Source organism: Phoca vitulina, unplaced genomic scaffold (assembly GCF_004348235.1).
Source record: "Phoca vitulina isolate PV1807 unplaced genomic scaffold, GSC_HSeal_1.0 scaffold5, whole genome shotgun sequence".
NCBI classification, from domain to species: domain Eukaryota; kingdom Metazoa; phylum Chordata; class Mammalia; order Carnivora; family Phocidae; genus Phoca; species Phoca vitulina.
In genome coordinates this window covers 12,097,194-12,122,711 of record NW_022589708.1, presented here as the reverse complement: position 1 = coordinate 12,122,711, position 25,518 = coordinate 12,097,194, and the positions used below count along the sequence as shown (strand labels likewise).

Here is a 25,518-nt window from a genome sequence, read left to right as displayed (position 1 = left end):
GAATATTAATTGTGTAATAAGTCACAAGGGTTCAACTAGGCTATTAAAAAAAATTAATAGTTTCTACAATAATTTTTTTTAAACTAGCCCATTTCTCAACCTTGGGTAATCTTTCAGGGTAAATATAAACTCACTTGCCAAATCTAGGTTCTAAAACAGTATGATATATGGGGCGCCTGGGTGGCTCAGTTGGTTAGGCGACTGCCTTCGGCTCAGGTCATGATCCCAGGGTCCTGGGATCGAGCCCCGCATCGGGCTCCCTGCTCGGCGGGATGCCTGCTTCTCCCTCTCCCACTCCCCCTGCTTGTGTTCCCTCTCTCTCTGTGTCAAATAAATAAATAAAATCTTTAAAACAGTATGATATATGAATTTTAAAAGCCTATCTTCATAAAGTTACAAGAGGACCAAAAAGAAAAAGAAAAAAAAAAAAAAAAAAAAAACCCAAAGAGCCTCAGTTACATAAATATAGAATTGAAGTAGTAGTTACATCAAAACTTAAGAATTACCCTATAAATCAGAGGCAAGAAAGTCTGAAGCCACACACTAAACAGACAGACTGAGCCTCAGTAAAGTACAGCATAACCAACAATTTGAACAACTTCTTGAAATGGCTTGAGAAGTTCTAAATAGCCCAATTCTGCCTCGATTCCCCATTTTCATTAAGTCACCAGCCGGTCAGGACTTTGAGCAAAATGCTATCCTATTTACTTGGTCAAAATTACTTACATTCTGTAAGTAATGAATAGGAGCTTAAAAGGTTATTTGTTGTATGAACACTACAAGTGCCCAGCATGGACAATTTACGTAATCTTTGTAACAACCAAGGAGGTAACAGGTTATCCCCATTTTACAGATGCAGAAACTGGTGCACAGAAGGGTTACACATGTGCAGATGGTAACACAGTGAGCAGTGGCAATATGGATCCAGTGGACACATTCTTAACCATGATACTATGAAACAGTTGTCTATTCTAATTATACCAACTGCTAAAAAACAAAATATGTAAAAGCTGCTGATCAGCAGCTAAAGGTGAAGGCAGTGTCTGGCTTTAATCAAGATAATTTAGTGAAGAGGTAAAAAGGTAAAAATGGCATAGCACAGTGCCAGGTACAGGTATTCATTTAAAGGGTAACTACTGTTACTGTTGTTATTCCCAGCTGAAGAAATCGGCCCTTATCTTAAATTCTGGACTTTGGCTGTGTGATCTAAAATGACAATTCCACCAACCTGTTGTGACAAGACATAAAAAAATGCTTCAGCAATTTCAAATCAACTGGTCTTTCTGGTTCACTGCTTGATTATGATAGCTACCTTTGAACAGTGATCTTGAACCCCTGCGTTCATGCCACGAACCTGGCATCTTCATCTTAAAGTTTTCCCATATTTTTCAAAATTTTAGCAATGAACTGATATTTCTTTTGTAATCAAGGAAAAAAACTTTAAATTGGCTCTGAGCTTCCAGGTAGCCAGGACGGACAGAGGTTAGGTTCCCTAAATCTTATCACCAAAAGGAGAAAACATACCAAGCTATAAGGCAAGAAAAAAAATTTTTTTTAATTTCTCACACAGAGATTTGCATAAAAAGGGACTGATTCATGTACTAGTTCCCAACATGTTTACAGGAAATGCAGCAGCAAAGTTCACACTGCTTTCTCACCACCACCTGAGAGCATTATACTTAAATCCTGGATAAAGGAAAGCAATTCTGAGAGCAAGATGGCCGTGTAATTTATCACCTCCGAAGGGTCCAACTTATGAGAGAAGGAAATTCTCAGGATGCAGAGGAATGTTGATACTATTCCCAGATTTGCTGTCACACAGCTTCTCAGGCAACGTCAAGTGCTCTGGCTCTGCTCTCCTCATTTAGGACAACCAACACTTCAGAAGTCCGCCAGTCTAGGGGAGTCACATGGTACAGTATTTAATTCCAGAACCTAAACCTCTAAGTAGGATGTGGTTTCTCTAAAGGGTTCGTGAGACCCATGTCTGAGGACATGAGAGTGACATCTGGTCAGAGCAGTCACAAGAGGAAATGCCATCTTAGAAGGATGGGAAGTTGGTGGCCAAGGGTTCCTCTGCAGCATTTCAAAGAACAAGGTATTTCCTGGACCTCTGGATTCAAGCCCACCAACATTTACTGAGCTCCTACTATCTAGCAACCTCAAGTTCTTTCACACACTAACTTGTTCAACTCTTACAATAACAAAAACACCTATGAACATGTATTCAAGGTATGTAGAATTTTACTGTTTAAACAGAATGGAGTAAACCCTGTGGGGAAGAAGGATGGAATGAATGCTTCTGTATATGGGTTTCAGTTCTCAGGATTTAATATTCACACAAATTACTTATGAAATCTGTATAGAAAATTTATGTAATTTTCCAAGAGCAATTTTTTACTGTAAGGAAGGCTAACTTTAGACTCTACAGCCTCCATTTTCCCCCTTCCACTATAAGATGAAGTTCCATCACATTCTGAAAAACAAGGACCTTAAGACCCTCTGACCCAGGACTCCTACACATGCCTTAAGACTCAGTTTAAATGCCATCTTGATCCTCCTAGCCAGGATTGATTAGCTCCTCTTCTGTTAACCCTCGGGGCATTCCTTTTATTTACCTCTATTTTGGAGCTATTCACAGTCCACCTTTTATGAAGTTTGTATGTGTCACACTCTTTGATGAGACTATAAATTCATGAGGGCAGGAACTATATCTTAACCACCTTTGCATCTCCAGTGTCTTAAGGACTGCAAGCACTCAGAACATGTCTGCTGAATTTAATGCTTATGTCAGTTCTGTGTCACTGCTTATCTTTATCTCAAATACGCAAACTTTTTTTTTTTTTTTTTTTTGAGAGTCAGAGAGAGAGAGAGGCAGAGGCAGAGGGAGAAGCAGGCTCCCCGCCTAGTAGGGAGCCCAATGCGGGACTCGATCCCAGGACCCTAGGATCATGACCTGAGCCGAAGGCAGAGGCTTAACCATCTGAGCCACCCAGGCGCCCCACATGCAAACATTTTCATTTGTTAATGGCCCAAATTAAGGCAGAAGCATTCAACTCTTCATAAACTGAAACCCAATGGACCATTTACTAATAATTAAAATGCTCCTTTCTCCCAGCTAAGAAAATGTTATCCTGCAAAACTTGCTAGACATTTTTCAGACAAAGGTATACTTGCAAACAGTACAACTGAACCTTTAAAGAGTGTAAATAAAATTGTTTTTAGCAATGAATTATATAAAATTTAAAACTGCATTTTGCTGCAGCTAATAATTATATAAGGAATAACCCATACAAGGAATAAATCTCAATTACCTCAACAAAATTTTTCACTCTTAGGGACTCTTGCCATATCAGAAGGATATTTAAAACATAACAATTAACTTTACTTCAGTTCAGGTCATGATCCCGGGGTCCTGGGATCAAGCCCCACATCGGGCTCCCTGCTCCGCAGGACGCCTGCTTCTCCCTCTCCCACTCCCCTTGCTTGTGGTCCCTCTCTCGCCGTGTCTCTCTCTGTCAAATAAATAAATAAAATCTTTAAAAAAAAAAATAACAATTAACTTTAAAGGCAAATATATATATGTATATATTTGTATTATATATAATATATATATTATGTGTTATATATTATATATATTTGTATATACATTAGTGCAGAGGCTTTAAATTTTATATATATATGCCTTTAAAGTACATGTAAAGTATATTTAAATAAAGTATATACATATAGAGACATACACACAATTTGAGGTAGAGACTTAAATATATATTAAATATATGTATCTAAATAAAATCTGTATATACATATGTATGTATATATACACATATATACTCCAAAGTAATCAGCTCTTTTCTCTTGGTCTGGGAAATGTGAAACAGTAAGTACAAATTATTAAGAAAAATTGCAAAAAGGAGCAAATGACTAAAGATTTTCCACAGTGTGTTGTTATTAGTCAGCTTGCTAGCCAAAGAAAAGAAAAGGTGTCAGGAAAATGATCTGGCCGTCTGAGGAAAACAAAAATAGAGAACCCAGAAGGCACAAGCAGCAGCACAGAACAGAACAGGATTAGAGGCCACACACGCAGGGAGGGAAGTAATAAAGAGTTTCGGTAGAGGAAGGATATAGTGACAAAAAGAGAAACAGATGTGGGGCAGGTAGAGGTGGGAGAGGAAAGGGTTTTCTGCATCAGACCCTTGAGGCCTCTTAGAAGAGTTAATATAAAAAAAAAATCTGATATAAAGTCTGATGCTCACCTCAATTTTTCTTGTCATCAGAGATTTAATCAAATGATCACAGAAATGGAATATGCATTATCATCTAGCCTAGTGGTTCACAGCCTGGAATCCAAGGCTGAACTTGGGGGAAAATGGTCTGTGAACCCTCTAAAATTACATTCCAAATTTTGTGTATTTGTGATTTTTTCTGAGGAGAGGGCCCTAGAGTTTAACACTCAGAGAAGGAGCCAAGGGACGATCACCCATTCACAGAATAAGTAAACAGGTTCAGAGAAATGAGCTAGAGAGCCAAGCAAAGGCTGGGGACACAAAGCTCTTCACTTTAACAGGTTCAAATTCTATTTAAGTAGAGACAACAACAGCAATTTAAACACCAAGCACCAGTTAAATAAACAAGCCATTCGATGGCAATCAGCAGTCTACTCATTTGCTGAGTGATGGCCAAGTCTGCAAACAGGTCATTATATGAAACGTAATGCCAGATGCACAACCCAAGGCCAAGAGAGTACACCTCCAAAATAGGGCAAGTAAGATAACCAATACAAATTATGTTTTTTGAGAACTTTTAATGACACTGAGAAAATGCCCACAATAACATGCACATACAAGACTGAAAAAAATATGACTGCTGATTAACTCTGGTATGTGAGACTATTAGGAATTTTTTTTTCTCTAAAATCTTACTTTCCAAATTTTCTTCAAAAGCACTTATTACTTCCACATTCAGGGGGAAAAAATGAATATGCTGTATTGCAAGATAATGGTATAGAAAAAGCTCACATCGAGGTTTTAGCCCCCACTATACCATTCAACCACCGTGTGATAATAGAAAAGTCACTTCACTTCTCTGGGTCCCACAAACTTCACCTATAAAACGAAGGACATACACTAAAAAATCTTTCTAGCTCTACATGTCTACATGAACTACTAAAACTTCCCTTATTGATAAGATGTGGGGGAAAACAAACGACCCCAATGGAATGATAAACATTTTAAAATCACATTTCCCCACTACACACAAAAGAAAAACACAAAGACCAAACTGTGGATCCATCTATTTCTAAATGTGTCGGATCCTCAATGGAAGATGTCCTAAATGTGGAGGATCCTCCTCTGGTGGAGCAGGGGCAGAGCTGAGAGGCTAAGAGATGACAAGGACTACAGGATGTTCTATGGCTGAGGAGGGGGAGCAGGGGGAGGCCGGCTGCCCTCTCTATACAGCTCTGGGGTAAGTAAGCTCACAGTACTGGGACAGCAGGGCAGAGGCCCTAAAGAAGGCTCTGTTGTCAGATGAGGCAATTAAGACGGGAGAGTCCTTCCATATCTAGAGACTGCTCTCTGGTGTGAATTCAGCACAGCGACTTCACCACCCTGGGTGTCCCAGGTCCTTCCTCTGGAAAACAGGGACCAGAATGTCCACCATTACCATTCTAACTAGATTCTGTGCATTCCCAAGACCCAAGTGAATCATGTATGTGTCCCACTGTGTGTAGGAACACGGACTGCATGCAGCCACAAATGTTCCAGAAGCTTCTCCATTAAGACAGCCCCACCCCCCACCCATGACAGTCCCTCTCCCTGCTTCCGTTTCTCTATAGCCTCCATCACCATCTGGCATTCTGTATTCTACTTTCCTATTTGCCTAATCCCAATTTAAAAAAAAAGAAGAAGAGAAGACACTCTGTGAGGGCAGAGATTTTTGTCTATTTTGTTTACTGCTCTATTCCCAGGTCCTAAAACAGGGTAGATGCTCAAAAAATATTTCTTGGATGAATTTACTGAAGAGTTAGGTTCCCCGAAGTGTGGATAGAGAGCTTTTACACTCTGCACACCAATAGTTTTTGTGTAAACTGTCAATTTACTTTAAACACAATAATGATAATTCAGCCAACAGTGTCAATGATTCCTGTTAGAGGTGGAAATTTACAAAGCAAAGGAAAACATAACGTGCCTGATTTTTCTCAGGAAACAAAACTCCCAGCCTGAATTACCAATGCCCCGCCAGCCACACAGCGTCAGCTCTGAGCACAGGGTCCACCCTGAAGGCACCACCCAGCACATTCGATCTCCCCCTGTCAGCTCTAAGCACTGCAGCAAGGGCAGGGGGTATGTGGTGTGTACACAGAAGGGAGTCCATAAATGTTTGCTTAGAGAATAAATGATGAATTGCCTCACTTCGGTTTGATTCGTCACAGACCCATGCCTCACAGGAGTTGAAGGATTTTCTAACTTTCCTCACTACATGACAAGGGTTGAGGTTAAGGGCTAGGAAATATGCATGGTGAGAAAAACAACCAAAAGACTTTTTAAAAGCACTAAAGTTTTTCTTTCCAAATAAAACGCCCCATTCCATTGTAAACGGAAGACAAACGTCCATTCCTTCACTTGTCCCCATATCTACCTCCCAAAGCAACCTAATGAAAATCACAAATACCCACCCTCCAAGTTTATCGGTTCTGTAAAATCTTTGTGTATGTTAACATTACTTAAAGCATGTTCCATGAGTGTTGATAAGGTACAAAACTAGTGGACCCTCTTGACTTACAGATGATGGAGATGGGGACAAGCTGACAGGGGGCACAGGGCTGATCACTCCCAGGTGTCACAGTTCACGGCCATCAGCTACCTACCCTGGGGGCAGGAGAGAGGACGGGCCTCCAGGCAAAAGCCGGACACTTACTTCAGCAAAAAGGAAAACACCCCCAGGCTGCAAGGGGAAAGTCCATCAGGAGGAAACTTGGCAAAGTGAGTTGTGGAGTAACCCCTAGGACTTCTGGTTTAATTTAACTTGCATTTAAAAGACAATGACCATTTACAATCATACCAGTTCCCTAACAATAATTGGAAAGTCCCCGCTTTTAAAAAGCGGTAGATTATGTCCCCTCCATAAGATAAACTCATCAGCAGCAAAGATGATGTATCCCCTTCTCATCCTGCCACCTAAAGGATGGTCTTCCACTTCTTCCAAGCTCATTGTGATGGATTTCCTATGTGAAATTAAGAGACTGCCAAGGAACAGGAAACAAAGACAGTTTTAGGGGGCTCAAACGTTATTCCTGGATGACACATCCTGACAAGTCAAACTTCCCCCATGAGCGCTTGTAAAAATATGGAACTCATCTAAATGAATTTCTTCGTAGATATGCTACACATAAAGGGACCAGAGCAGGAGACACAAACACAGTGTGTGGGGAGGGCCAATGCCAAGGAAGGCACAAAGCCTCCCTCCCCTGCCCTGCCGAATCAAAACACACACATCACATAACTTGGAAACCGATGGTGGCAGTGCTGGTGACCGCGACGGTCATGGAGCTGTGGTCCTTTACTAAGGTTGTTGAATAGACCTGTAACTTCTGTTACATTTCTGAAGTTTTATACATGCAACACAAGGGGCTTCAGCTGTCCCCTCTCAAACAAGGGGGAAAAAACTCTTCCAAGAAAAATAATGGTTAAAAGGGAGAAGGTGATGTTTCATCAAGCTCTGAAAACTCGAACACCAGTGGCTGTGAATATTCTACTGCCCCTCCACAAAGAGGGGCCAGGTCTTAAAGTCCCTCTGTTGATTCAAAAATAGAAGGTAAAACCGGGATACCTGGGTGGCTTAGTCGGTTAAGCCTCTGCCTTCGGCTCAGGTCATGATCTCAGGGTCCTGGGATCGAGCCGCACATCGGGCTCCCAGCTCAGCGGGGAGCCTGCTTCTCCCTCTCGCTCTGCCACTCCCCCTGCTTGTGCGCTCTCTCTCTCTCTCAAATGAATAAATAAAATCTTAAAAATAAATAAATGGTAAAATGAACACAAAACAAACAAGGTTTCCAATGAGCACTTAGGAGCCCTCCAGGCACACACTTCTTCCATTTATGCTTTGCCAAGACCTAAATCTGTAAGTCAATACTTATCATTATCATTATTATTATTATTTTATAACTGTCACACAAGAATTTCAACACAGAAGAGGAAAGGGAAGAGCATGAGTGGCTTGGGGGATGGCAGAGGTGGGCAAAGAAAACACTGCCTGAGTCCCTACTATGTGCTCGGCCCTTAGCATATATCCTCATTTAATTCAGTTCAATTTAACCCCTACAATGGTAACACTATATGAGGCGTTTTTGTTTGCAGAAACTGGTGTTCTTCTCAGGTAAATAACTTACCTTAACTTTGCATTGTTACTATGCTTCAAAATTAATCTTAAACCTGGTAACTATATAGATAATTTCATCTCCCTTTTGAACATGTATCTCCTTAGGGGAGCCATTGAAATTTAATGTCAATAGCAGTTGTATCTGAAATATGGAACAAAGGCTATTATTTACCCTTCTTTCTACTTACCTATATTTTTAAAACGTTCCTTATAATAAGCATGAGTTAAACTAAACACATTTTTTAAAACTTTTTTAAAGCCATTTATTACTATTTGGGAAATTTTTAAAAATCATATAATGCATACAACTCCTCCAGGGGCAGGACTGGGGGGAGGTTAGTGAGGCAAACAACTCCGGAACAGAATTTAAGAGAGCACTAAAAACTCAGCAATCAAGCTAGATGAAATTCAATGAAATTCTCCAGTAAAAATCAAAATTAATACCAAAAAAAGCCACAATAAACAAAACTTGAAATGAAGATGGGATCAGAATAAATGAATGTGATTGCCTCGGGCTCCAATATGGCTCCATTTAGGAAGGGCTTACTCTGTGCTGGGCACTGTGATACACTATATTTATTCCTCAGTCAACCCTGAGACAGGTACTCTTATTTTACAGATGAGGAAACTGAGGCACGAAAGTTAAGGAATTAGTCCAAGGTCACAGAACTGGTCCAAGGTCACAGAGCTGGTACATGGCAAAACAACTTTAAACAACTTAAAGCAGGTTAATAAGAGGTCATTTTTACTTTCCTTCACCATAAAAATAAATCAACGTCTATGTTTAAAACAGGTCTACAAGGGGCACCTGGGTGGCTCAGTCGGTTAAGTGTCTGCCTTCGGCTCAGGTCATGATCCCAGGGTTCTGGGATTGAGGCCTTCCCCCTCTGCCTCTCCCCCTTGTGCTCTCTCGCTCCCTGTCAAATAAAAAAATAAAAAATCTTTAAAACAGGTCTACAAGGGACGCCTGGGTGGCTCAGCCGTTAAGCGTCTGCCTTCGGCTCAGGTCATGATCCCAGAGTCTAGGGATCGAGCCCCACATCGGGCTCCCTGCTCTGCGGGAGGCCTGCTTCTCCCTCTCCCCCTCCACCTGCTCGTGTTCCCTCTCTCGCTATGTCTCTCTCTGTCAAATAAAATAAAATCTTAAAAAAAAAACAAAAACGGGTCTACAAGTGACCAGCTTGTCAGATAAAGATTAAAACTCAAGCTCAATATACATTCTTCTTCCTAAGATGATTAAGTAATACTGAGGCAATTTGGGCAAAGGACCAAAACCCCACTCTATTGAAATCTCTTTTATTTTATTTAATTGTTCATACAGAGGTGAAACCTCCTAATGGTTCAAAGTATGGAACAGAGTGAGGGAAAGGGAAAAGTTGAGGACAAAGGCTTTCCTCTCATTTTAATTCCCCACAGGAAGGAAGTTAGAAACAAACAGTATGACCTGGAGATCTGGCTCCCAAAGCAGAGCAGTTTCTCCAGTGCTAAATTGGGATGACTCTCCAGTGACACCCCTCCCCCTGTGGCCTCCATGGTCTCCCCTGACCTCCTCACCACCACCTGCCCCACCTTAGGAACACAGACCACTGAGTGTCACCTCCAGAAATGCTGCCTGTTAATCTGGAATGTTCCCTTACCACCTCCTGATCTTAACCTGTCAAATGCCTGCTGGCTTCTGTATTATACAGATTCCAGAAACCACCCAAAACTTCTGCATTTGGAATCTTGAGCTATATTTTTCACAGCACCCAGATGATACCTATGCTAGAGGCTTCCATCCACCTATGTCTGAGAATCACTGATCCTAATTTATTAACTTTAAAGAGACAAGAACACCGCAATGTTTAAACACAGATGCAATACAAGGAGACCTGACTACTGTCAAGCTAAGGTGGTTCTTGCCTCTAACAAAGCATTAACATTAAGACAGTTGGAGTTTCCTGGAGGAAGGTTATACTCTGCCTGCCTTGAGTATTTGTCAATGGGCTGCAGGTTATAGGGAAATTTAATTTTATCGACATTTCCTTCTGCTTTTGTTCCCCACATCACCTATGCCAAATGCTTTCTCATCCATCTTTGTCTGAGAATCACTGATCCTAATTTATTAACTTAAAAGAGACAAGAACACCCACGATGTTTAAACGCAGATCCAATACAAGGGAACATGGATGGGTTCCCAGACATGTCTCTGCACAGGTATGACACAGACGACTGTACTTGGCTGCAAGTAAGGGGTGGCGTGAGGATGAGGCCAAAAAGCTCACATATTCTCCAAAGGATGGAACACACACTCTAGGCTTATCAAAACACTCATTAATGACTGATTATTTCTATTTAGTTGGACTTTGGGGGAAAACACAACTTTGTGGGTAGATTCTTCCACCAGAATTAACCTTCACCCACCTTCCTCTCTCCTTTTCCCCCCACCCCTGCCAAAATGAAATGCCTTTCAATCTTCAGCCAATAAGAAAGGACCTACAGAGCAGAACAAGCTTCACACATCTCTCAATACTTTCAGTGGTGTGATCACATACTGAAACTGGATACCTCCCTAAAGAGAATACGGAACAAAACCCACCCTAGGGTTTTTTGGCCTAGCACCCTTTCACAAACACCTTGTTTGCCAACTCAGTTACAAGCTCTCATTCAAGTTCAAATTTGTGACCTTTATGGTTGCTAACTAAAAGCAATAAAGCAATCTATTTAGAGAAAGGCAACGTGTATTTCTAAGGATTTCCTTTCTCCCCCCCCATAAGAGGAATAAGATGCCAAAGTTACATCCTCCATATGTATCCTCCACAATTCACTGCAATTAAGCCAGTAATGGAAAAAAAAAAAAAACCCTCACCCAATATTACAGGCTTAATGTACTATTACTTTCCTTTTAAACATAATCTGTTACTCAGATATGTACATTAGATTGATGACAACTTTCATGAGCCTTCCCAGTCTCTGATTTAAGACTTGAAGGCAGTAAAATAAACAAAAAATCTTAAAGAAGTTTTGTTTGGCAGCATTTTTAAATTGAGACTGTGTTAACACTTTCCCCAATATCTCATTTTGAAATAACTGTAGCATATTAATTCGGGGGAAACACAGGACTTCTAGATTTACTGCAATAAATTTAAATCAACCAAAAGTGTTGGCAGATCCAGCTCCCCAGACCTGATATGCCTCTTCCAAGTCTCCACTTGTTTCGGGGACAAGTGCTCATCAAATGAGGACACCAAACTATCTGATAGTCAAGCTCTTTTTGGCTTAAACTTTCTGCAATTCAGTGATACGTATTACCACTGAGGCTAAGTGGGCTTACTCTGTCCTTCTGTGTGACACTAATTTTGTCATATGCTGTGTGACCCAGCATTCACCACATAAGAGAATTTTCTTAGCAACATTCACTAAAGTAGTTAATGGAACGCTCTCCATATTTACTCATTAATCCATTTGTGAATGAGCTGATTCATGCATTAACTCTCCTGCCTGCTCCATCAATCAATCGCTCAGCAGGCATTTCGAAACCACGGGGCTTGGTGCAGGACTGAGGTAAGGAACACACAATCCAATGGGGGACCAAGGTGAAGAGTTGTAAGCAAGTAACTTCAATACCACGAGTGGCAGAAGAAACAGACTACCCTTGTACTGTCCAGTATGCTAGCCACTGGTCGCATGGGGCTACTGAGCATTTGACGTGTCACTGGTCAAACTGAGATAAGCTCTACATATAAAATACACACTGGATTTCAAAGGCTTTGTATCAAAAAAAAAAAGAATGTAAAATATCCTATTCATAAGTTTTTCCTGATTACATGTTAAATTATACTTTGAATATACTGGGTTAAATAAAACATTATTAAAATTAATTTCACCTGTTTCTTTTTACTGTTTTTTAACTGTAAAATTGCATATGTGACTGGCATTATATTTTTATTGGACACTGCTGGGCTAGATGCTCCCCAGTCCTGGGTTCTCTTGCTGGGCAGACACAAAGACCACACTTCCCAATCTCCTCAGCAGTTAGGGTGAAACTCTGTGATTGGGTTCTGGCCAAAGGAATATAAGAAATATGAGGGAGCAAAGTCTAGGTGCAGTTATGAAACAAAGTGCACAACTGTCCCAGCTCGCTCTCTGTCCTCGTGGGCCCACTGAAAGCAGATTCCACAGGAGGCCCTACGCCATGGAGAAGCCACTGATGCGGAGCCACAGATTCCTGAATCATCACACAGAAGACCACTCAACGTATATCCAATGGGACCTTGTTACAAGTGAGAAATAAATACTTCCAGTATTAAGCTACTGCCATTTGGTTACAGGAAAAGTTGAGGGATGACTACCTGCTCAAGAATTCTCAGGATACGCTTCAGAGGTGAGGTGCATGCGATGGTGCAGAAACGTGTGGTTCTCAAACTCCATGGGGTCAGAATCACTCAGAGAGTGATGGAGTTAAGGAAGAAGATCGTGTCAGTGTTGGTCCTCCTCCAGGGCTGAGGAGCTATGGCAGCCTCCCTGCCCCACGGCTCCCTCCCATGCGGCGGGTCGGGAGGGCGGCTGAGCATCTGCAGCTCTAGCAGCTCCAGGCGGGGCTGATGCCGTGCCGCTCGTCTGGGGACACACCTTGAAACCCAGGGTCTTAAAGGATAAGCAAGACTTTGTCAAGCAGTGAAGAGAACAAGAGGCATTCAAGGGAAAGGAACCACACATGTAGAAAGGTCTGGAGGGTTGGAGGAGCATGATGTGTTGGGGAACAGTAAGACTTGCAGCAAAGAATCATCATAGGGCCTGGCAAACAAGTGAGGGTATGGGGGAGGAAAAAACCCAGAAAAGTAGAGACTTACATTCAGCAGTTGGGAATTTGAATTCTCCCTCCTCAATAACTTTAAAGCAGAACTTTCCTTTCCACAGCATATGCAATAATAAAAATAATTAAAGTAAATATGAGTATCTGCTAATACTTCAATTTCCTACAAAATTCCCGGGGAAATGACAGGGGCACAGTACAGTAATTTGACCACTGTGGGCCAAGTGTGAGACTCCAAAATCCTAATTCTTGGGTCAACCACCTAGTTATTATAATCTTGTTATGTGACCTGAGAATTGATGTAACCACTGTGTAGCTGCCGTTTTTGTGCTCTTAGCAGAGGGCTATTTGCCTTTGACCTACTTTACAGAAACCTTTAGGAGATTAGATGTGGAAATTAAAAAAAAAAAACTTGTGTTCTAGGAAAAGGTATATAATTTACATGCAAAGAGTGTCTATTATTTTAACCAGGCACTATTCAACCTGGTAAAATGCAAATGACTATCTTGGAGAGAAGCAACCAGAACTGACCAACAACATGGAGGAAGGCAGGGACCATGAGGAACAACATAACTCCACTAGGAATCCTTTCCATTGGTACAATTCTTTTTTTTTTTTAAGTTTTTTTTTTTTTTAATTTATTCATCTGAAAGAGAGAGAGCACAAGCTGGGGGAGCAGCAGAGAGAGAGGGAGAAGCAGACTCCCCGCTGTGCAGGGAGCCCGATGCGGGGCTCGATCCCGGGACCCTGAGATCATGACCTGAGCCGAAGGCAGTCGCCCAACTGACTGAGCCACCCAGGCGCCCCCTGTAGTACAATCCTAAGTACCCTCCTTTCCATATTCAAGACAGACAAAAAAAAAAAACAACCAAACAGTTCCTAACTCACTCAACTGGATTAAAAGCCAGATGTTGGCACCCTCTGAGCAGCTATAAAATATGGCGGTGGAAGAGACAACCTCTTAAATCACTGTTTGTACGGCATCCAAATGAATGCCTAGGAAAAGATTTTAGTTCTTTTTTCTAACAGTGCAAGGAGGAAGAGTTCGGTTTGAGCTAAATATATTCTTTACTCAATATAGAAATCTAATGGTCCCTTTGCGATCATTCAGAGGGGGGAAAAGTGATTAAAACAGTTTGTTAAAAAATAGTTTATTAAATGTTTCCTCTCACTGTAGTTAGAATTAGATGAATAATACATGGAATTTGCTTACGTCAAAACTGCTTTTACCTCGAAGAGAAAAAAAGTATGGTATTACTTTCAGCAATATTCCTTAATACCATCAAGCTACAATATGAGAAGACACCTCCTTTTTTGACACCCTTAATTCACAACTTTGTCAAAGAAGTTTCACACATATTGTCAACTTATTTTTATCAGGGCACTGTCATAGGTCTCCAATATCTGTTGTGCCAGTAACAAATACTAAAATATAAAACCCAAATAACATTAATCACTACCAATGTTTCATAGAGTTATTTAAAATACACACCCAAACATACTTGAAACTAGAAATGACAATCTTAGAATTTTTTTTTAAGATTTTATTATAGGGAAATATATTTCCATATGTGTGTGTGTGTGTGTATATATATTATTTGAAAAAGAGAGAGACAGGGATAGCAAGAGAGAACACGAGCAGGGAGGAGAGAGAGACGCAGGCTTCCCGCTGAGCAGGGAGCCCGATGCAGGGCTTGATCCCAGGACCCTGGGATCATGACCTGAGCCGAAGGCAGCCACTTAACCGACTGAGCCACCCAGGGGCCCCACAATCTTAGAATTTTTTTAAAAGCTTTTATATCTTGGGGTACCTGGGTGACTCAGTTGGTTGAGCGTCCGACTCTTGGTTTCGGCTCAGGTCATGATCTCACAGTCATGAGATCGAGCCCTGCATCAGGCTCCACACTGAGTGTGGAGTCTACTTGAGATAGTCTCTATCTCTCCCTTTGCCCCTCTCCCCACTCACGCACATTCTCTCTCTCCTCTCTCTCTAAAATAAAGAAATACATCTTCAAAAAAATTTTTTTAATCTTTAAGAGCTCATTGTATTTTCCTTATTTTCCTCATTTCTGCACAGATCAGGAACAGCTGTGTCATGGTCTGAGGACGAGCACTTGGGAACCTAGGAGGGAAGCAATCAAATGCTCATAGGAGTTCATGGGTGATCACCTAGCTCCTTGCAAAGGGGGGTTTGTGTTGGCTTTAAAAGTAAAATTAAGGAAGCTTCCAGGTTGGTGAATATGTGGAGAGGTGTGGAGAATGGCAGGCTGGCAGACAGCATGGAACCTCCATGCCCCTTTTCCTGTAGCTTGCCCTTCCCCGTAACCTTGCCCCGTACATCTTTTCCATCTGGCCGGTCCTGAGTTCAGATGCTGGGAAGGGTGAAGCCATATATTGCTGACACCACTCTTGCTTTTGGAACCTAACCAGAAGAGAAGCCTGCAAACCTGAGTGGCCTCACCCTGGGAGACATTTTCATATGACCTGCTGATGGACTGGATAGTTATTGATGACCGAATGAGATTCTAGTAACATGCCAGGATCCTTTCACCTTTAGGAATGTTTTCTTACAAGCGTTCCTTGTTCGAAGCCCAGGGAGTGGACTGTGATACTGTTATTTATAATAAGAAATATATATTTGGTCTTTGTCCCCTTTCTGGCACAGAGCTCCTACAAACATAAAAATAAAAAAATAATTAAGAATTGGATTGGTGCTGGGGCGCGTGGCTGGCTGAGTCGGTTAAGTGTCCGACTCTTGATTTTGGCTCAGGTCATGATCTCAGAGTTGTGGGATTGAGCCCTGCATTGCGCTCCATGCTCAGCTTGGAGCCTGCTTAAGATTCTCTCTCTGCCTCTCCCTCTGCTCCTCCCTACCCGCTCTCACTCACTCTCTCCTCTCTAAAAAAAATAAAAATTTTAAAAAAAATGGATTGGTGCTTCAAAATTAAATTAAAAAAAATCAGTGAACACCAGACTTCATTTACTTCAGAAACATCCAAAATGAAATGCCCAAGGCAGGTGAAGGGCTGTTGGCATGAGTCTCAATAGAAGCTGGGGTGTGCACACAATCTCCCAGATGGAAACTCTGATATGGACAGGCACCTGCTTCTGCCAATCTCGGGCATGTTTGGAGCACTTACCCTTCGAACTACAGACTGAACCCAAAGCATCAGATATTCTAATCTAGTGGTCCTCAAATGGGGGCAATTTTGCTCTCCTCTGGAGGACACTCGGGAGTATCCAGAGACATTTTTGGTTCTCACGTCTTGTGGAAGAGGGGTTGAGACTGGCATCCAGTCAGTACGGGCCAGGGATTCTGCTGAATATCCTACCATGCTCAAGTCAGCCCCTATAGCAATGAATTATCCAGCCCAAAATGTTGGTAGTGCTGAGACTAGGAAACCCTGCACCAATTCTCTCAGAGGAATTACTTCTCAAATGTACAGACCTTCTTCTGCAACAAGAAAACCTGTGTCCCAAGTTCAGTATATTCATCCTAGCATCACATTTTTATATAATCATAGATTACTTTAATCATATGTATGTTATAATATTATATATATACATTATATATATACACACATAAATACTGACAACTATGTCCCTGATCAAAATCAATTATCCTTGTTCCTTCCTCCCAACTATGCGCCTGATACGATAATGTCTTTTCTTTCTATGTATCAAATGGTAGTTCCTTTTCCCTGTTCTCTCCATACCTTCTTTTGCATGACTTCTGGGAAAGAACTAGGAACATGCTTAGCAAAAATCCAGACCTTATACACGGTAACTGATTCTTCATTTCAAAAATATATAATTATTACATTTTAGAATAGTATATTCTAGAAGCCCAACAATATTAAACACTGTTTCATGTTTTTGTTCACTTTAAATCATAAACAAGTATAAAACCGTAAGAAGTTAGTGAGGTATGGTTGCTATCACTTTACAAAGAGGAAACTGTGTAAATGACCTAGGGTGTTCTAACAAAATGTATGCACTGAAAAAAAAAAAGTCACTAGAATCTGAATCATGCTGTTAGAAGTCTATCTGCTAGATGGGCAATGGTCATCTACCATGGGGGTCAATGTGCACGTTACCATCAAGGACACCAAGTCCAACCACAACAGAAACACCTTTTCCCAGGGGGACCTTTATCTGTGGACATTATATTAATATCATTCATTCATATAAAGCTAATGCCAGGGTAGTGTTTCAAGTGAGAACATTACAGGGGTCCATCATATATGCCACCAAGTAGGCTAGAGAAAGGAGATCAGGGGGACCTGTTGACTGCCCAGGGTTTCTACAAGCAGACCCTGAGCTCACAATGGAATCATCCAGAAAGCAACTAGCAACAGAATTACACTAGAAGGAAAGGAGAAGATGCTTAACCAATCTGGGGTAAATAAAGCCTTCTCTAAGGAGATACTCTTAAGCTGTGGCTAGAAGGAAGAGTCAATTCGAACAAAGAATGGCTGAATTAGTATGAATTGGCGGTGAGTATATGCAAAGGCTCTGGGGGACAAAAGAGCTTGCCCCTTTTGGGGAGCTGAAAACCACTCAGTTTTAGTGCACAGGTCCAGGGGAGAACAGCACATGCTGAACCTGGTAGGGTAAGCAAAGTGCAGATACACTGATAGATGTATTAAGGATTTTGTGTTTTAGCCTGAGCTAAATGGGAAACCATTAAAGGGTTTTAAGCAGAAAATGTCATGTGGCCATAGGAGCATGGAGATGAGAACTGAGTTTCAGATGCAGATATGGTAGGAGACCATGAATCGGCACATAGTAGTTAAAACAATCAAAATGAACGACATCACCTAAGAAGAAGATGCTCGCCCAGGACAGAGCCTCGAGCAACACAGGCGACAGTAATAATCATTATACCCCCTTCTCACCCACACTGTATCCACGGTGCAAACCAACACTACTGTGACAGTAGTCACACATCTTTTTCCAGATCCTGAGTATTGACAGCAATTCATCTATAGCTGACTTATACCTTCTAAAATCATCCTAAGCTAAGATCAAGACTAATATTACCTAGTTACTCAACTTTACATCTATTTCTACCCCATACTCCAACTGGACTTGCTTTATAGTTCCTTAATGATCTACACATTCCAACAATCTATTTCAAAACCAAAGAATTTCTGACTTGGAAGAGATCATCTAATGCAAATCTTCCTTCCCACAAGAGGAAAGGGTAGCTCATTCAGCAAGCTGGACAAGGTCTGTCCACTCTGGTCTCAGGCTGTTGTGTTACAGACGGGTGACTATGACCACACTGCCTAATTTCCAATGTAAATTTTTTTTATGTTTTATCATAATAATAACTTGGAAATAAATTGCACTGCAATGGTAAAGCTAACAGCACAAACGTTCCACAAAAAAATGTTTGCATGTTCTGAAACCCAAAGAAACTCCATCTGTGCTAAGCCCAACCTATACCCATTTCTCAGATGGCTTAACAGAAAGAAAATAAGAAAAGATATGTGCTCCCCTTTCTACAATCTCTGAACAGGAAAAGAGGCCGGCACAGGGCACTTACTCTAGAATACACCTGCTTAAGGTGGGGAGGTGGAGGAGGGGGTTCTGCCCATGCTGCCTGAGATGCCACACATCCGGGTAACTTAGGGAACAGACCGCAAACTCACTTAGCTGAGGCCCCCCCATGGGTGATTCCACACTCCCGACTTGTTACACAGGCAGCCTCCACTCCTCTGACATCCTCCATCACCCTCTCAACCCTCCCATCCACCAGGCCCACCTCTATGTCCTTAGATTATTTTCCACTGTTTGCCATGTTCAGCTTCCAGGGTTTCTTCCTGGGAATTCACTTTCCCTGTCTCTGTGCTTTGTTGACTCACACAGCTCATCAGGATGGAATGTAAAGTCCTGAGTGGTAAGGAATACTTTTTGTGCATCTTTGTTGTATCACAGAAAACACTTCCATGTGAGCAGCACACTACTTTCCAACCTTACAGTTAGACAGGGGTTTGCTCCACCTAGGTGTGGTAGCGGCCCAGCCTACCCTCTGCCAACACCACAAAGCCCTGCTAAATCCCCACAATCCTCTTTGCAAAAAGCCCTGAGGAGTTTCTCAGGCCGTGAGGCAGAGGCCAGTCTGCTTTTCCAAAGTGTACTGCACACCAGAAATACCCGGGATGTGCCCACCCTGACAAACTCTACTTTTCCTTTGCACATGGTTGGCCCTCTGTGAATGAGTCATAGATGAGAACAGCTAACACGGGACCTGGGTGGATGGTGGAGCCACAGGGCAGGGGTGAGGGGACGCATCACAGAGAAAAGCCAAACAGGGTGTGACGAGGCCGGGGCACACACACACCTCGGCATACAAATCTCATCTCACTAAATGAAGCAGAAGCCCATAAAGGTAGGAATCGCCCCACTTTGTGGTTCCAATGTGCCCCCTTAGGGTATCAACTAAGGGCTGATCATTTGTCCTGGCAGACAGACAAATGGAAAAAGCCTGTCACCAATTATGTGATGAGAGCTTGAAGGCCCTTTTTAACCTCAAATGCACTTACAGCACTCCTGGCCTCGGTTTCCATCTGAATCACGCAGGCAGCGTCCCAAGCCCAGCTGCCAAAATATTTCAGAGTTTCCAACCCAAGAGACTTGGTAAAATCCATAAAGGAGGAGATGTGCGATTCAGGGAGCTCAGTCTTCGTCAGCATTGCCTCCTTCTAGACTGACCTCCCTAACCCCCTCCCAAATGGGCTCTTCCCAGTCTCTCTCTTACCCAATACAGTAACAACACCCTCTAAAGGGAGGTTCCAGGGCTGCTAATAATCCAGCTGAAACTCAGGGCACACAACTCCTCTAGATCATTCAGACTACTCTCTATTACTTACAAAATAGTAAAGGGGAGAGGTGATGGGGCAGGCTGTCCATCATGTTGGACAATCCAAAGCCATCTGTATTTGCTCATGGATCTAAGCAACCAGATTAATCTTTAGGGCTTTTATTAAAATTAGTTTATAATCCCAAACACACAGTGAGCGGGTGGTGGAGAAAAACGGCCACAATGTCCCTGGAGGGTGAAGAGAGAGTGAGAGGGGAAAAGGGGAAGCAGCCTTAGAATCACAATTTTGTGATATAAATCATCTAAGCACAGAGAACAGTGTAGATAGGAAGTCAAAGAAAGATATGCATCAACTCCCCCCCTTTTACTTTTGTGATAAAAAGACCTACCTCAAACTCAGATTTTGGCATTAGAAGCTCATACATTGTATATTTTGGAAATAAATGGCCTAAGTACTCTCGAAAACCTAATGTGGCAACTCCCTGCGTCCCTTCAACCATCTTTCCAACTCATTACTCTTGCTGTTCACAGACTCAGAGGGTGGGTATGTGGCCTGGAACAAGGTTTGTAGGAGCAGCTTACGAATACACACACATGCGAGAAGGTGGCCAAAGAGAGGATGACAAAACAACATTTTTTAATAAGAAAAGCAAAAATAGTTTTAAGAGTTTTTAAAAACTCATTTCCCAGTAGAAGTAATTCTTACATGATGAACTCTCTTGCTTGTTTCAAGACCGTGTGGCTTTCTCCCGAATTCTCTAATTGCCTGGGCCCAGCCAAGTCCCACATGTCTGGGGTTGCAGTTCAGACAACATAAGCAGTCTTAAAGCTTATCCTCAACATTTTTCTTTATATTTCTTTCTTTCTTTTTTTTTACACATTCCTTTTTTAACAGAGAGCGATTAGAAATTATAAAAAATGAAAAAGGTTTGAATGTTCTGATGCAGCTAGAGGTTCTTTTCAAAATTAAGAGCATTACTCTCTGCTCTCCCTCTGGACAGTGCCCAGCATTTTTGATAAACACACATCTGCAGAAACTATCAGAGTTTCCGCTTGTTTTACAACACCGGTCACAAGAGTATGATCTGGGCAGCAGCCTGCATCCTTTTGTTTTGCAACAGCCATTCGAAAAGGTGGCTGGATTCTAAGGGTGAAAAGAGAAAACAGAAATTCAGCATTAACTGCCTTGCATCAAAGTTCCCCAGATGCGCCTGCATTTATCAATTTGGCAAAGAAGCACTGGTGAAATCCTACTCTGGTTGGTGGAAAAGAGGAAGCAAAAATAAGACAACGATGACCACTTTCCAGGTCTGGCTAAAACGTTCAGGGCTCTGCCTGTCTTTGACCCCCATCCCACCCGATCCCCCACCCCCCCAAAATCAGATTTATAAAAGCAGGATGATCTGCTCTGACTTAAGGCTCTGGGAGGGAACACACATAGAAGAGGCTACCTACCAACTTTGTTATAAATATGCACTGGTCCTTTTAATAGCTCCTCTCTGGATTTTCTCCTGCCCTGATATATCCTCCTTAAGATGCAGCCCTCAGATCTAAACACAGACTCAGAGCGGGAGCAGGTCATGGACTTGAAATGAGAAAGTAACGTCTTAGTGCTCCTTCTTTAAAAGGCCCGGTGATAAAATCTGCAGATATTTTCGGTGCACAAGAGCAGGAGTCAATCTTTCCAAAGCGAGATGCTTGATGCCCAAGCTGATCTTTCTGGGAGCTTGGGAGAGGAACTGGATGGCTTGCAGGTGTCAAGACACAGCAAAATAGGCACCCCCCTAAAAATCTCATGCCCTCCCCAATTAAACATTTGAAATTTGCTCTAGATAACCATACACAGAAAACTCCCCTACTTGGAAAAGGAAGAAAAATGAGGTAAAAATGCTCTCCTTCTATAATCAAAACAAAAACCCAAACTCAGAGACTCACTGGCATCCAAATCCCATTCACTCCACAGTTTGGAAATAAATGACAAGCTGCTCCCAAATCTTCCATCATCACCTCCAGTGCTACCCTTAGTTAGCAAACTCCCCTCTGAAATGCAAATGCCCTTTGGCAGATATTATTGTTAGTTATTTATACCACGTGTGAATGTTTTAATCAGATAAGAGCCCAACATCTAGCTGAGATCATTCACACACAGAGACCGACAGAAAAAAGGAAGTGGGGGTGGATTCTGGAACACTGAAGGTTAGGGTGGGCAGGTGGCCACCCCAAGGATGAGGGCTGTCATGGGGTCCCACAGGCCAAGCGCAGCAGGAGGGCAGACAACATTTGCCCAAAGATAACCTTGTCCTTGGCAGTGTCAGCAACCACCTCCCTGCAAGGAAAGGCTTTCCAGCTGCAGTTATCAAAGACACAGACTAAACAATAATTCTAGGGTTCTGCTCTCCACACCCATCTTACTGCCACAAAACTCATTTTGTAAGTATTATTGGGAGAATTCTCTAAATGCGCTGCTTTATGCCTTACATTTACTGGCTATTACGAAACCACTTTTAATCCCTATTAGGAAACCACATAAACTTGGTTTAAAAGGTTTTATGCTAAGTAAGAGGCTACAGTATAGGTAAAACAGCTCCCAAAACTCTTTCTTCACAGGAAAAGCTGAAGTGTTAACAGTTCATTGTCTACACGGCTTCCAATTCCTGTTGATAATCCAAGCAGGGTATATTTTCATACTGTTACCCTCTTTTGGTCATAGATAGGGATAAAAAACCCAACCCCTCATCTAGTAAAAGCACTTTGTGACTTTTTCTCTCTGTTTCTTTTGTGTGATAGGAAGACAGTGGAAGCAGGGTACATTTTCTGCAGAGAAGTCAGAAGGCGCAGCATGGGTCTTCCTAGACACCACATTAAGGTAACCCCTGGATTAACTTTCATTGGACAACCAGCCTACGGGGACTTCCTGACATCCGGGAAAAGAGAGACAGGGAAGGAGACCTCAGGGAGCCTCAGACATCTGCCATGAAGCCGGAGCAGGCTCAGCAGAAGTTAACAAGGCTTAAGCTGCAGGACACTCCCTGGCAGGCAGGGGCCCGCCCAAGGTCCTACAGCTAACTTGGTATTTGTAATTTTCTATTCGTTTTCTTGAAGAGGGGCTCTGCGCTGTAAACGCTTCAGGGCCCTCCAAAAGCTGGATCTGTCTTTGACCTGAAGGTTCCACAAGTGTTGGAAACTCAGCAAGACCCCAAGTGAACTCCTGGTCTCTCCGTTCCCTGCTCTCACACCTGCGGCACTGAAACCGGCCCCCGCCCCTGCGGAGCCTGCATTTGATTAATGGCATCACCACCTCCCAAGTCAGAAGACCGGGTGTTATTATTCCTGCTCCCTCACCCACTGCCAGTGTGCAATGGTCGAGCAAATTCTAGCTCCATAAAAAATCGCTCCAGTCTAACCCTTTTCCCCATCCCCTCAATCAGAGGGCTTGCCTGGGGGCTCAGAGCTTTCAGCCCTGGCCCCCTGCCTCCCTTCTCTTCCTTTCTGACTCTGACCCTACTCTGACAGGAGGATGGTCTAAAATACCCAGCAGTGGTTCCACAGCCTTCCAGACTGGAATGCGGGGGGCTGGGCACATGAGGCAGCTCTCCAGGAACTGGCCACCTCATCTCACACACAGCTCTGAGCTTCTCTCCCTTCCCTACACACTTCTAAACTCACTGTTCCCTTCCGATTGGTGCAGATCCACCCCAGCCCTGTCTACACCCTAACCCCATTAGGGTTTGTGTTCATCCTTCAAACGCAGCTCAGTTCAATCCTTCCTGATCACCCCTGGTCACTGGTTCACATCACCCTTTGACTCTTGTGGAATCAGCCCTTTTTTCTACTAATGTTTACTTTTGTCTCCCAAGCTAGACTGGGCTCCCTGTTCATCTTTTTCTCACTCCTCTACCGCTGCGGGGTTCATTCACTCCTGAGTACTTTTCCACATCCCATCAGGACTTCGCCTTAACAGTTACATTTGTTATACTGAAAGGCAAGACTCTACAGTAACACGGTGAGGAGCACAGGGCTCTGGAACTCAATGAGTGGTCTGAATCCCGGCTGTGCTACTCACTACGTGACCTTAGACAATATTTACCTTTCTCTTGGTTCCTCCATTTCCCCATGTATAAAATAAAGGTAACAAGAGTATCTACCTCTTGGGTTGTCCTAGGGATTAAATAAGCCACTAGACATAAAGAGCGTAGAAGAGTGCATGATAACCAGGGAACACTCAGTAAGTGTCACCTATTCTGACGGAGGGGAGGGAAGGGAGGAGGTAGAGAAGGGAGGCTTTATTCAGTGATCCAGTTTCCCCACTCCACTGTATAAGCCCCTTCCAAGGAGCAGAGGGGATACGTACTTGAAAGCCTACTGTGCTGAGAAGGACACTGTGCACATATCTCCTACGTTTCTCTGAATAATAAAGATGATGCGGTCGGAGCACGAGAAGCAAGAGCACACACGGACTCACCTGCAGGCAAAGTTCTTCAAGCTAGGGCTATACTCGTTTCCAAATACAAACCAGGCTATCGTCCACCCCCACCCCCCCACCCCCGACCACTCAACTCAGGACAGCTATTCCAGTTCCTTCTCCTTTGCACTTCCCAGGGCACTCTCACCAGGTGACCCCATCCATTCCCATGCCATCCTTCCCTTGCTGGAGCCCACAATTCTACCTACAGCCTCAATAGTCATGGTCCACTGATCTACAGATGTCTCCATTCTGACGTGTCTAACCTCACACTAGGGATGCCCCAAACCAAAATCCTCCTCTCCATCCCAACTCCCTCAGACTCATTCCCTCAAAATGGGTCTCCCCTCAATAGATGCCCCAGAGGTGCCCAAGGCAAACATCTGAATGCTCTTGACTCCTCCCCCTGACTCCCTTTCTCTTCTAGATTTAACTTTCTCTTAAATCCAGATACTTTTCTCCATCTCTACTACCATCTACCTTAATGAAGCCAACATCACCTGTCATTCTGCTGCAAGGACCCCCTCATTAGTGTTCCTATCTTCAGACCCTGCCCCCTTTCTCCAATCCATCATTCACTCTGCAGTCTGAGTGATCTTGCTAAAACATCAATCTGACCATGTCTTTCCTTATCTAAAACTTTCAGTAAATGGCTCCCCTCCAATACTGGAATAAAGTACCAAAAGACCCAACAGGATCTGGTCCCTGCTTACCTCTCTAGCCCACTGGTCACCAATGTACCCCCACAGTTGTCCTCCAGCTCCATAAGCTCCCTCCAGCCTTGTGGAATTACTAGCAGCTCTCAGGAGGTCTCAGCTCTCCCTCCCCGGGACTTTGCTTCCTTAGCAGATATGTCCCTCTCCTACCCCTTCACCTAGTACATTCTTTTCTTCCTTCAAGATTCAAGTTAGACATCACCTCCACCAGGAGCATTCCCTGACTCTGTCCCAAAGGTGAGCTAGGCATGCCTCATAGATTTTTGCATCGTATCTATGCTTACGCCCATCACAGCTTGCATCCCACTTAGGAGCTCCTACTGGCTCTCTCAGAGCAGGA

The 25,518-nt window shown here is 42.8% G+C and overlaps 1 protein-coding gene across 9 annotated transcripts in view; it reads right to left on the bottom strand.

The window, feature by feature from the left end:
- Window positions 1-25,518, bottom strand: part of DOCK9 (dedicator of cytokinesis 9) — a 283,110-nt gene that overhangs the window by 181,596 nt on the left and 75,996 nt on the right. The window lies entirely within an intron of this gene.